This window comes from Lathyrus oleraceus, chromosome 1 (assembly GCF_024323335.1).
Source record: "Lathyrus oleraceus cultivar Zhongwan6 chromosome 1, CAAS_Psat_ZW6_1.0, whole genome shotgun sequence".
Lineage (NCBI taxonomy): Eukaryota > Viridiplantae > Streptophyta > Magnoliopsida > Fabales > Fabaceae > Lathyrus > Lathyrus oleraceus.
The window spans coordinates 279,656,749-279,670,280 of record NC_066579.1 but is presented as its reverse complement, the minus strand read 5'-3'; the positions used below and the strand labels follow the sequence as shown (position 1 = coordinate 279,670,280).

The window sequence follows — 13,532 nt, the reverse complement described above, 5'->3', positions numbered from 1 at the left end:
GTTGACTTGCAGTTGACTTTTATGGGCCTCAGATGACTTGGTCATGCACTGTGGACTTTGAGCCTTCAACACTTGGCCAAATTGCATCAAAATGAACCTTGGGTTGTGTAAGCTCATTGGAACAACCATAGGGCCTTCATCTCATGGAAAAACCCTTGCTCTCTAGCACAGATGGATTCTCCTGATCAGTTTTGACTGATGATATGCCATGCCCTAAGCAATGTGAATGCAATGTTAATGCAATGTTAATGACCTATAAATGAAATGAATGTACAAATGGGGGGGTGCAAATTTGAGGTGCTACAGTTAGGTGCATACAATGCGGTATTGTTTTTGTACGAAAAGTTCAGATGGTTCTTCCAACCTGGGTTATAGGTGTTTGAGTAAGGGTTTCCTTGAGCATAATTCACTTCGTCTGTGGAGGTTCCTGTCAAAAGTTGACATTCAGGGGCAGCATGCCTAGGAACTCTACAAATCTCGCAGTTCGGTGATACGACATCCATGGTGGCTACGAGTGTTATGATCAGGTTTTCTATCTTTTGAGTAAGAGCATCTACCTTATAATTGACATGGTCAAGACTTATTATTTCGTACATACCATCTTTCGTTGGAGGTTTCTCTATGGAAGTTCTTTTTCTTCCCCACTGACAGTGATTATGGGTCATACTTCCGATAAGTTGATAAGCTTTATTGTAGGGTTTATCCATCTGTGCGCCACCTACGGTGGCGTCTATTGTCAATCTTATGTTGTATAATATACCGTTGTAAAAGGTATAGATGATCAACCACTCTTCTAGACCGTGATGTGAACAAATCCTCATAATGTCCTTGTATCTCTCCCAAGCTTCAAAAAGTGATTTGTGGTCTTTTTGTTTAAACCCATTTATTTGGGCTCTTAGCATAGCCGTCTTACTAGGTGGGAAATATCATGCTAAGAAAACTTTCTTCAACTTGTTCCACGTAGTGACAGTGTTGGACGGTAGAGACTGGAGCCAGGCTCTAGCTCTATCTCTTAATGAGAAAGGGAAAAGACGTAGTCTTATAGCTTCGGGGCTGACACAATTCGCTTTCACCGTGTCTGAGTATTGCAAAAACACTGACAAATGTATGTTCGGGTCCTCCGTGGGACTACCGGAAAATTGGTTTTTCTGTACGGCTGACAACTATGAAGGTTTTAGCTCGAAATTATTTTCCTCGACGGTATGGGCAGCGATGTTGTTATGTGGTACATCCTGCGAAGGGATGGCATAGTACTTGAGAGGACGGTTATGTGGTCCTTCAGCCATATTTAGTTCTATAACTGGTTTAGGAATAGGGATATTAGGATCGGGGATATTGTACTTGATATGGTATTCTCGTATCAAGCGTTCTAATCTTAGAAAACCCTATGGTTCGTCTAATGGTAGCTTTAATTTATCCCCTTGAGAGCGAGTACTTGGCATACACTTGACAAATTAAAAAGAGAAATAGTTTTGTTTGCCTTAGTATATACTGGGCAACACTGGAGTTACGATATCGACTAAATTAGTTACCCGGCAACAGCGCCAAAAAATTGATCGCGACTTAGTATGTCTATAGGATTCGTGATTGCAACTGCATAATCGTATCACATAGTTTTAAAGATTATCCAACCCAAAGGACTAATAATTGAACTTACCCTTATCTGATGTTACTACGTAAATCTAAGGTTGATGATTTCTCTAGGGGTTGAGGGACGATGAGAAATAACTACTAACGAAAACAGAACTTTAATATAAATATTTAATAGCGGGATATTGGTATGTAACAAATCAAACTTTGGGGATTCGATAAATAGTTGGTGTAATCTTAAACGTCAAAATACTCTTCAGTATAAATTATTTATTTGAAAGACTTTATCTCACACTCTCGTGTTGTTGAGTCTGATTATACTCTTAAACCATAATGCTTCTCTCTCGCTGTCTCATTTGAATTAAAAGTAATTTTTGGAAATAAATAAAGTCTAATTAATCCTAAAACGCTCTCGCTGTGTTTAGAATTAATGCCTAGTTTCAGCTATCCGGTTAAAACCTCAAACTCTCGTTTTTATTGACCATAACCCTTGTTTGCTTTGTACTCTCGTACAAACACAGTTTTAAATTTAGAACAAGAAACTATAACCAAAAAATAATATTTTATGAAAGTCAACGCCAATTATTTATGAATCCCGTCGTCTTGACGGTCTTTACATACTTATATCGGTTGGTTTAGCCAAACATGGATTCGAGAACAAACACTAAGATAAGACATAAGCAAATAAAATAACAATTAAAATAGAACCCGAAATATAGACCAAAAAACTGGAATTAATGTTGGTTCTTGAATTCAAATAATGCTGACACGCTTGACAAATTGGGTACACAGTTACAATCAAATGCAATTTCTAAAACTAAAGTCGTAATAGTCCCCGATATGGAGAATCTATCACTTTACAAGTAAATATCTGCTTAAAAATATGCTAACAACAAAATTCTGGATAAAAGTGACGGTCTGGTTCTTTGAAGACCGAAGCCCTAATATATACTCCTCACTCGTTGCCTTGAAAGTAGCCTTGAAAATCGCTTAGTGGGAGCGGTTGGTTGACCGAGATAAACGAGACATGGAGAAAAACATGGAGAAAAATAAGGAGGAAGTGGTTTGGTGGCGGGTGCCACACCTTGCTAGGTGGTGAGCGCCACTCTTGCTTGGTAGTGGGTGCCACACCTTCCATTTGATGGTGGGCGCCACCTTGTTTCATGTGGTGGGCGCCATCTTGTTCTTGTGGTGGGCGCCACCAGTTGCTATGTGGTGGTGGGCGCCACCTTCTTTCATTTTCTTCATTTCCTTCCCTTTTTCTTTTCCTTTTTGCTTTTTTCCTGTTTTGCTTGCATAGACACTTCTTATTCGATAAATACCTGAAATAAACACAGAACGGCATAATGCTATTGAAAACAAGCAAAAAGCAATGCAAGTCAAGTCAAATATATGATACATTTTCGCGTTATTAGTAAGTCTTTTTGTGGGAAGCATTGTTGTTTTCCTCAAGCATTTGGTTGGTGATTTTACCTCCTCAACAGTTTATCAGTCCTCCCCAGAATGGTTCATGAGTCGCTCGCCAAGAAATTTATTATCCCCGGTAGAGTTGATGGGTGGCTCCCCAAGCAGTTCATCATTTAGCTCAAGTAGAGATGATTTGTTGTTCTCTTTGCAGTTAATCCTTCCCCAATGGAGGGTTTATAGTTTTCACTCTCAGTTTGCATTTTTGCGTGTGAATGAACCCTGGATTTTTGTGAAATCTTTATTTGGTTTTCAGATCCCCAGAGCCTTTATTTGTTTGTTGCATAGCCGTGGCAGTTTCTCCCCTTCGCGAGTCTGCTGATACGGTTGATATATTTTGTACCTTGGAATTGGTTTACTTTTCAATCTCCAACAACAGTCTGATGATTGTAGCTTTCCTTTTAAGGATTTTGTTAATGATTTGTATACTCGTGTGGCCTTTGATTTGTCCTGGCAGATTATGTATCCCCAATGAGGCCCCATATAGTGATTTTTGATGGAATCCTCAGTAGGTTTTCTAGCTCCCCCACTCATAGTTTTTCCTCTTGTTGTGATTTGGGTCCCCCATCGGAGTTCCATCTTCTGATAGAAGATTTTCTTCATTCGAACAATTTTTGATCCTTGATATGTTCATCTTAACCGATGGCGGATATTCTTCCCTTTGAGTTTATCCTTGATATGTTCACTTTAACCAGTGACTAATACTCTCTCTTTTGTCTTCTATCCAGTAGCCGGTAGTTGTAAATCCTACTCTTTTGGTGGTCTATCCCTTATATGTTTACCCTAACCGATAATGGATATTCTTCCTCATTCCCCAGATATTTTATCCTTGATATGTTCATCTTAACCGATGGTGAATATTCTTTCCTTTGATTTTATCCTTGATATGTTCACTTTAACCGGTGACGGATACTCTCTCTTTGGTCTTTTGCCCAGTAAAAAGGTAGTTGTAATTTCTATTTGATTCCTTTTTCCTAGTAGGTTATTCTTACCCAGTAACTGGTAATGAATATTCCTCGTTTTCCTCAGCGAGTCATCCTTGATATGTTTACCCTAACCGGTAATGGATGCCCCTCTGTCCGAGCATATTATCTTCCTAACCAATAACCGGTAATAGATAATATATCTCTTTTACTCATGTGTTGAAGTTTTTCTTCCCCAGTTGAGTTTGGGTTCGTATTTCTTTGTGAAATCGAATTTCCTATTGTGTGAGTATTTTAGCTTTGTTTTGATCTACTTTTTTCCCCGACAGATCACTTTGTCCCCTGCAGCCGAGTCTTTCAATTGATTTATTTTCATGGATATTCCCTCGTGTCTCCAGCAGTTTTCGAGTCGTAGCCTGGCCTACGCATAACTTTTATCCCCAGTGAGTTTTCCTTATGGTATGCATTTTTCTCTTGTGGACTTTCAGTCCCTCTGGATTATTTTCCTTTGTGGAAATATATTCTCCACAAAGATTATTTTTGCATTCATATCATATGCATCATGAGGTCTCCTAGGGACCAAAATTTGTTTCTTGGTGTTGTTATTTAAGTCCATTCTACTGAGTTGATACGAAGATTTTAACCTTCACATCCTCAACTAGAATGTCCTTAAATAGGGGCAGCTGTAAGACCCCAATTTTGACCCTGAGATCCCTCATTGTTAATACCTTAGGATTGGCATTAATTTTGTAACACAAATAATGTAATCATATCTGTTGTTTTAATATGTTGGGTTGAAGAAGTTCAACATCTGGACCAACACGTCATGTACGATGTCACGACATCATGCCTGTGACATCGTACATGTGTAGGAAACTGAATTAATTAATTCAGTATGTATTCTGGGATTAGTGAGGATATTTGGTGAATATCCTAACTTCCTTGTGGAGGTTTTAAAGACTCAATCAGAATATATAGGCTCTAAATATGGAGATATATATGGAGAGATTTTAGGAACTAGAAGATTGAAGACCTTATTGGTAGCAGAAATTTTCAGCTGACTTTGTAACAGCAAAGAAGAAGTTTGCTGCGATTTCTGAAGGCCCAAATCCAGTTGGGTGCTTAGGTTATAAATAGCATATTGTAACCTAGGATTAGTGTGCATTAAATAATGTAAAAATTAGGGGTGTGTGTGAGGTAAACCTCCCAAACTGTGGGAAGGTTACCATGTGTTTCTCAGTGTTCAAAACTGAGAGTATTTGTGACTCAAAGCCTGTAGGCAAGAGTTGTTATGGTCTTGAATGAAGCTGTGAAGCAAGTTCAAGTTGTTTAACATTACATTGGAGTTGTAGTGATAGGAATGGAAACTGGAGGTTTCTATCTAGGAGTTTCTAGGTATAGATTGCATTGGGTAGGGATTAAGTGAAGAGTTGTAAACGGGGGAGTTTAACTCTGAATTAATACTGCTGATAGTGGATCTTCTTCCTGGCTTGTTATGCCCCCAGAGTAGGTGATGTTGCACCCAACTGGGTTAACAATTTCCTGTGTTTGTTTTCTTCCTGCATGTTATAATCCTGTCAGCCATAACTTAGCTTGTAATTCAGTCTGCGTATCAAGATAATAACAGACCTGGTACATAGCCTTCTGTTTGAATGTCAATCAGAATGTTTTGACATTCATCATTTACAGCATATACTGAATAATAGGCAGGTTGGTTTTTCTGCTTCAGTTCAGTATTTATTTTAGTCTGTTCTTCAAGAGGATAACAGACCTGGCCAAAGGATCATTGTGAAACTGTCAAACTGGATGCCTTGACAGTTAGTCAAGTATTATGATACTGAAGTAGAGACTGGTTAGTCGTTTATAGTACAGGAACTTTAGCACAGTCTGCTTTCAGGAACATAACTGAATCAGCTTGAAGTATATGTTTTGGCTGTCAAACTGAATGTTGCGACATCCATTCCTGACAGCATGTGCTAAATTGTAGGTTGTTTAGTTTTTCTATTTCAGCATTTTTCTCAGGCTATTCTTCAGGAATTCAACAGCTTAGCTAAAATCCAGGAAACTGACAACTGAACTATGTAACACCCCAAATAAAGAAAAAAGAATTATTTAATTAAGTTGATAATATAATTATTAATTTAATTAAATAAATTGGATTATTGGATTATTATTATTATTATTATTATTATTATTTTGGAATAATAATAATTGGAATATATATATAAGTGGGAATAAAGAAAAGGGTTTCATTCTTAACAAAGAAATTTCACGTGAAACTCAGAGAAGCTGCAGAGAAGAGGAAAAAGGGCAAAGAGCCGAAAAGCACGGTTGAGGAACGGAAAAGCTAAAGCTTAGAGAATTGCCGGATTATCTCAGGTAAGGGGGGTTTATCGTCGGTTAATGGGTATTATAGATTAACATGTCCTGGGTAGTGATAAGCCGTTGATTTAACCCTAATTGGGACTGTATATGCTGAAATTGACGTTGGATAAACCGTGTTAAAAACTGCAAATTGAATTGATAGTTGTGTGAGTCGTAAATGTTAGACTATAGCACGGATCACAATTAAAAACTTGATTCGGCACTACTAAATTAAAGACAAATTAGGTTTTCTTAGAAAGGGTTTTAGATGCGGAAGCGGCCGGAAAACCTGATCTGCGTGAAGCTGACGGAACTTGGAATAACTCAGAAAAATCTGAGTCTGCGCGAGCACGAGCGGTCGACCATAGGGTCGGCGTGCGCTGACCCGTGGGGCATGCGCCGACTGCATGCGTCGACGCAAGGCATTTTGGCGCCGACCCGTGAGTTAAGCGTCGACCCCATGCGTCGACGCAAGGGGTCTTTGCGCCGACTCCCTCCAGTTGAGCAGAGCCTTTGCGCCGACCGCGAACTTTGAGCTGACCCCTACGGTCGACTCAAAGCCTTCAATTTTGTTCGTAGACGTGCATGATGGGTTTTTTGTCAGCAGCGAAACTTGATAACACTGTTGCAGTGTGGAAAATAGTTGATTTTTATGTTGTAAATGCAATTGGTAGTTGCCTTATTGCAGTTAAATTGATGAATAAAAATTGTCGGGTTTGTGTTGTGAAATGTTGATGCAATTATGTTGAAAAGTTAAATTTTAAGTTGCTTTGTTGAAAAATACTGAGTTGTAGGCTGATGAGCCAAAGTTGATTTAAGTTGTTTTGTTGAAAAGCTGTTGTGTTGCTGTTGCTATTATGTTGTTAAAGTTTCAAGTCGTACATGTCATATACATCCATATGCATTAAGTCGGAGCTTCGTCTCACACCACGTTGGCCTGGATTGGCAAAAATATGGAGCTTTTGCTCACACCACGTTGGCCTGGATTGGCAAAATTTTAAGTTGAAAGTTGAAGGCTTATGCCTTGATGCCCACTAAACTGGCAATGATTTTAAGTTGGGAGTTTTACTCCAAATGGTACCACATGCATGAAGAGTCGAGTCTCATTGAGTTGCATTTTATGTTGTTATTGAGTTGCCTTTACGTTGTGTTTGAATATGATAATTGAGTTGACCGTGCCGTTGCCTAATGCATGATATAATTAGGGTGATTAACGTGTAGAATTACTTAACATAACATGATAAATTATAATATTTGTTATATCGATTGAGGAACTCACCCTTACAACTATATTTTTCAGGTAACGAGCAGTGAGTCGAATAGAAGCTAGTGCTTGAAGTCTAGTGTGGTTAGAGGGTCATGCTCTGATAGATGTAACATCGGGACGGGATGTTTGAATTGTTGAATAAATGCTAATTTTGATGAATTACAGATGTTGAAATATTTTATCCGCTGCGTATTGTTAAAGAAGTTTTATGTTGAATAAAATTGAGCATGACTGATTTTATATTGACTTTTGTGAAGAAGTTGTTATGTGACACCCTTGAGATGCATGATTACTCTGATATGTATGATTTAATTGTTGTTGTTTTATTATTAAACATTTGGGGTATTTTAGAAGGGTGTTACAAACTACAGTTAAAGAACCTAACAAATAGCCTATTTTTTAGCTCCCTAATAAGTGGAAATTAGATTAACTGGTTCAACCTTTATTTTAGGAAATACAAGTACACGGCCAGTAAACTGAAATAATGTAACAGATGATGTTCAAATCACTATTGAGACATCTCGCTGATAAATATGTAGGAAAATAACAGAAGTTGGTGCTATGGTTGATCTCTGCTGAGTCTCTCTACCAGATGCACAGAACTAGGTGTTCCTCCATTCTAGGGTGAGTTAGAAGCAGATGTCGTGACTTCTGTGAATGTGTGCATATTAGTACAGGGTTTAATTTGTATATCTGTCTTGCTGTATTAGTTATAATGTTGGATCAGATGTCATGACTTGGAGTAGAACATCTAAAATCTAACTATGCTAGAATTTCAAATGGTATCAGAGCAGGCATCTTGTTCTGTTTCTGGATGAGATCCATGGGTAATACTTTCTGGTATCTTGCAAGGAGTTATGTTAGTACTGATGTTGGAACCTATGGAAGGTTCTGTGATGTACCTGAATGGTCCCTTGAAGTAGGTGGGTGGACTATTCATGATAGGAATTGTGTGTACCTGTCACTAGAGATTGGCAATTGGCCTTTGTGTGGGACAGCTGAGCTAGTATTGAATCATATTCAAACTTGGTATGTTCTTGGAGGCTGATATGGTGAAGTGTGTGTTCATAGCTTAAGTTGTATTATGATTTCCGCTGCATAATACCTGGAAAAACTCAAACTCTGATGTAGTTTCCCCTCATGTGGATGAAAGGTTGATGTATTCAAGAGTCCATCATAATCTACTGAAGATGTCAAAGATACTTGAGTCTCCTCAAGTCCACTAGTCATGGTAAGAATCATCTGATCACTGATTCTTGTACTCTCTTGGGTAGTGCATATGAAGACCTTGAAGACTTTCAAGGAGGGTTTGTTCCAAGCAGGTGGAACTAATGTTCTATGTGATGTTAGAACATGCTGTTCAACAAGTATGCACCTACTGGATGAAGAGCAGATGTCTTTAGGGGTCAAACAAAGAGATACTTTTGTTTGTAACCTACTCCTGACCTGGAAGAGGGGACATCTGTGTGTGCTAAGTTGACAAGGGTAGGGTCAACTGTGTGTATGCTCAAGAAGATCACTTTTAGAAGTTTGATCTCTAAAAGTGGAGCTGGTTGAGATGTGACAGTGTGCAATCCCTGTTGTGTGCCTTATTCTTATAGATTGATTAGGGTTGGATAGTTGTTCCCTGAAGTACTATGTTGTGTTGGAAGACAAGTCCCCTGGATGTTAGAAGTCAATAATGGGGTAACCTGACTGCTATTTCATTTAAGAGGATTGGGACCATGAATCTTGTTATTCAAACACCACACTCAGAAGTGGCAGTTCTTTCAAGGAGTGAGAATATGAAGATTCAGTGGTTGGTTGAGGGAGTATGCTCTGGCAATGCATATCTACCATTAACTGGTGTGGTTTTGTTGTCACTAGTACTTATGGTCAGCTGGAGTCTGATTGGCGTGATTGAAGTATGTATAGGTATAACTCATAGAGTTAGGTGCCACTGGTAGGAGTGGTGTATGTCATGTTGAGACATTTGTGTACAATGCATGGATATTGGTGTGGAGTTTCCATGATTGTTAATTTGAGGGGGAGTTTTGGTTAACCTCCTCATGTTTGGTCAGCCTAGGGTCTGGTTGGCTGTTGACCTGTGTCACATGGGTTCTGGCTGTTGTGTGACACATTTGCAAGGAAGGATTCATCTCTCTCATTCCTAAGGGTGAATCTAATCTGGAAAGATTCTCAAAACTGTTGAGGTGCTTGCAAGCAGAAGATGTTGACACAAGAAGAGTATTTTCAAAGTATTCTTATGGTGAAAGTATCTGAAAGGATAACTGGGAAAGGATTTAAGATCAATGTCTACTTATGCCAAGTACAAGCGTTTAATTGATTATCCTTGGAGCTCCAGATAACTGATGTTCTTAAAGATGTTGGAACATCTCATCTTCAAGATCCTGTGCAGAATCACAGGAAGGATAGTACATTGGTTTATGATCTATCTCTTTGATGGCAGCAAGAGCATATGATCTCTGAAAAGGTTTCCTGGCAAGAAACATGTTCATCCTTGGTGTGTACAAGAAGAAGAAGACATCATAGTCTTGATGGTGGTTACTTGGATCAGTTTATTTCTGATCTAGGTAAGGAAGTGCATTGGCTAATGCACACTGTGGAGTTAAGAACAAGTGGCAACATTCTTGACATCATGTGAAGGGTTAGTCTCTAACTGGTCCTTCTGAAGACTCATGCATCAAAATGTCTGATGTCTTTGGAGAAGAAGCAAGAATTCATCAAGGTGTGAGCTTGGATGACTTAATTGCAAACCTGCAGGATGGAGGTTGTTTACTCAAACTTGGTTCCACAATCAAGTCTATGAGAGCGTTGAACTCTTGTTCTGTGTAGGGAGGAAGTTCTTTCAAGTGGCAGAAGAAGGAGCTGAATTCAACAGCTAGATGTTAAAACACAATGTTGTGACATTTGGTTCAATATCAGAATCTTAGTTGGTGAAGTGGCACATCAACTTAAGATAGAAGGGTCTAAAGAGTTGTAGATTGGGTACTTCAAAAAGATCGTTCTCATTGCAGTTCTTTGAAGTTGCTGGATGGAGAAGATGTTACATGTCCATGTCTTAGAGAATCTAAGTTTTGTTTAACATGTAGCTTGAAGTTCAAGTCTCACCTGGAATGTCAGAATTTCTTTGGGAGAAGTCTGATAAACTTGGAGAGGTCAAAAAGTGACATTTGACTTTTTCATATGAGGATTCATGAAGGAGGTAATCAACCAGTGGCATTTGGTCTACCTCAGAAGTGAGTTTGAAGAATCAAGATAATCAACATATGGCAGCTGATTATTCTTGAGGAAAGTCTGAGACAAAATACTTTTTAGCAAAAAAGTAGTAAGTTGAAGACAAAAGGAGGTGTTTTCTATTCATCTCGTGGAGCTTGTGGTAGGAGTTCTAAGCTATCTATGGAAGATTATCTCTTGTAATGGGATGAGAATGTATATGTCCCAATTTGTGGATCAAGCTGGTGACTCAGTGATATCTGAAGATTATCAGATGGTGTTCTTTATTATGTTGTGAGGATGTCCTAACTAATGTTAGAACATTTTGTGAAGTGGTTTTCTGTTCTGGTTAGAAGAGAGATTGACACAGAGTGTGGATGTGTTCAGCCAAGAAGGTTGAACAGAGGGTGTGCTCTTGAAGACATGAAGATGCGTCTTATGTTTTCCATACATCAAGCGGTATGGGTCCTCTTTGAATCAGGAAGTATGTGAAGGTCCATCTTTGGGGTGTTGGATATGGTCATGGGTGATCTCCAAGTCTCAAAAGGAGAGTTGGTTGTTCATGACAGGGGGAGTTCAGTCTTTGCGCTGCAAGTAATCATCAATCTTGTGGTCTATGAGTTCTCTGATAACAAGGTATGGCACCTTGTTAGTTATTGGGATGATGTGATGTGTGTCAAGGCTGAGGGAGCAGAAGAATGTCTGACCGGATGTCATGACATTGCCTTGGACAATATTGTTATTTCCTTCTGAAACTTACAGTCATGAGGAAATATGGATGTGATATATTAGGATAAGCCTGAGTGTTATAGTTGTGTGGTATAGGGGGAGTAACCATCTACTGCTGTTTGTGATTTTGGATGTAGTGGGGCCAAATGTAAAGCAACTACTGGAGGTACGAAAGTGGTCTTAGGAAATGATGATAGGAAGAATACAGGCAAAAGCCGCATTGAATGTTAAGACATCGCGTGCAACGTGTCTGACTGCATATATGGAATAGTCTCCATGCACTGGAACTGTTATTTCAGAAAAGAAACAGTCAAGAGCTATAAAAGGTATTCAAAGATAGTCTGAGATTTTGTTGGTGATTCTCTGACTGTTTCTCAGCCAATATTAATGAATCTTGACCAAGCATTTATTCATACCGTTAATTCTTAAGCCCAGGCTGGACTATTTAAAGGATGTAACAGCACTCCTCTTCTCACAAGAGAAACATTCCATTCCCTCTAAACCATGGGGTATGTTAAGGTTTGGGCAAACTGTGCCTGGATCTAGTTTTGTGAAGGGTTCCTTTACAAATGTTTAGCTAAAAAGGGGGAGAGAAATATAGTCCTGAGAATGTACCAGAAGCAAGTGAAATGTGGTAGCAAGCAGAAGAAGTTGGCTTCAGGCACAAAAGTCACTAACTGGGTATATCACTTGTGCCTTGTGATCTGAGTTAAGAGGACAGTTGTGTCTTGTGATCTGAGTTACATTATCTATGTAATCAGCATTACATATTCTTCAAGAAGCTCTATTGTTGAGGGGAAGGATTTTTATGCAACTGATTCTTGTACCTCTACTTCCTCATGTACACCAACTTTGGTGTTTGTGGTGGTGGAGATAATGACAGAGGCTTATTTGTTTTAGCTAAAATTTACCAAAGGGGGAGATTGTTAATACCTTAGGATTGGCATTAATTTTGTAAAACAAATAATGTAATCATCTCTGTTGTTTTAATATGTTGGGTTGAAGAAGTTAAACATCTGGACCAACATGTCATGTACGATGTAACGACATCATGCCTGTGACATCGTACATGTGTACCAAACTGAATTAATTAATTCAGTATGTATTCTGGGATTAGTGAGGATATTTGGTGAATATCCTAACTTCCTTGTGGAGGTCTTAAAGACTCAATCAGAATATATAGGCTCTAAATATGGAGATATATATGGAGAGATTTTAGGAACTAGAAGATTGAAGACCTTATTGGTAGCAGAAATTTTCTGCTGACTTTGTAACAGCAAAGAAGAAGTTTGCTGCGATTTCTGAAGGCCCAAATCCAGTTGGGTGCTTAGGTTATAAATAGCATATTGAAACCTAGGATTAGTGTGCCTCAAATAATGTAAAAATTAGGGGTGTGTGTGAGGTAAACCTCCCAACCTGTGGGAAGGTTACCATGTGTTTCTCAGTGTTCAAAACTGAGAGTATTTGTGACTCAAAGCCTGTAGGCAAGAGTTGTTATGGTCTTGAATGAAGCTGTGAAGCAAGTTCAAGTTGTTTAACATTACATTGGAGTTGTAGTGATAGGAACGGAAACTGGAGGTTTCTATCTAGGAGTTTCTAAGTATAGATTGCATTGGGTAGGGATTAAGTGAAGAGTTGTAAACGGGGGAGTTTAACTCTGAATTAATACTGCTGATAGTGGATCTTCTTCCTGGCTTGGTATGCCCCCAGAGTAGGTGATGTTGCACCCAACTGGGTTAACAATTTCCTGTGTTTGTTTTCTTCCTGCATGTTATAATCCTGTCAGCCATAACTTAGCTTGTAATTCAGTCTGCGTATCAAGATAATAACATACCTGGTACATAGCCTTCTGTTTGAATGTCAATCAGAATGTTTTGACAATCATCATTTACAGCATATACTGAATAATAGGCAGGTTGGTTTTTCTACTTCAGTTCAGTATTTATTTTAGTCTGTTCTTCAAGAGGATAACAGACCTG

The 13,532-nt window shown here is 38.8% G+C and overlaps 1 non-coding gene across 1 annotated transcript; it reads left to right on the top strand.

Moving 5' to 3' along the window:
* Positions 1–795: 795 nt before the first annotated feature.
* LOC127116710 (small nucleolar RNA R71) lies at positions 796–902 on the top strand. Its single transcript, XR_007801506.1, has one exon. It is a non-coding gene; the product is annotated as a small nucleolar RNA R71 (small nucleolar RNA).
* Positions 903–13,532: the final 12,630 nt, after the last annotated feature.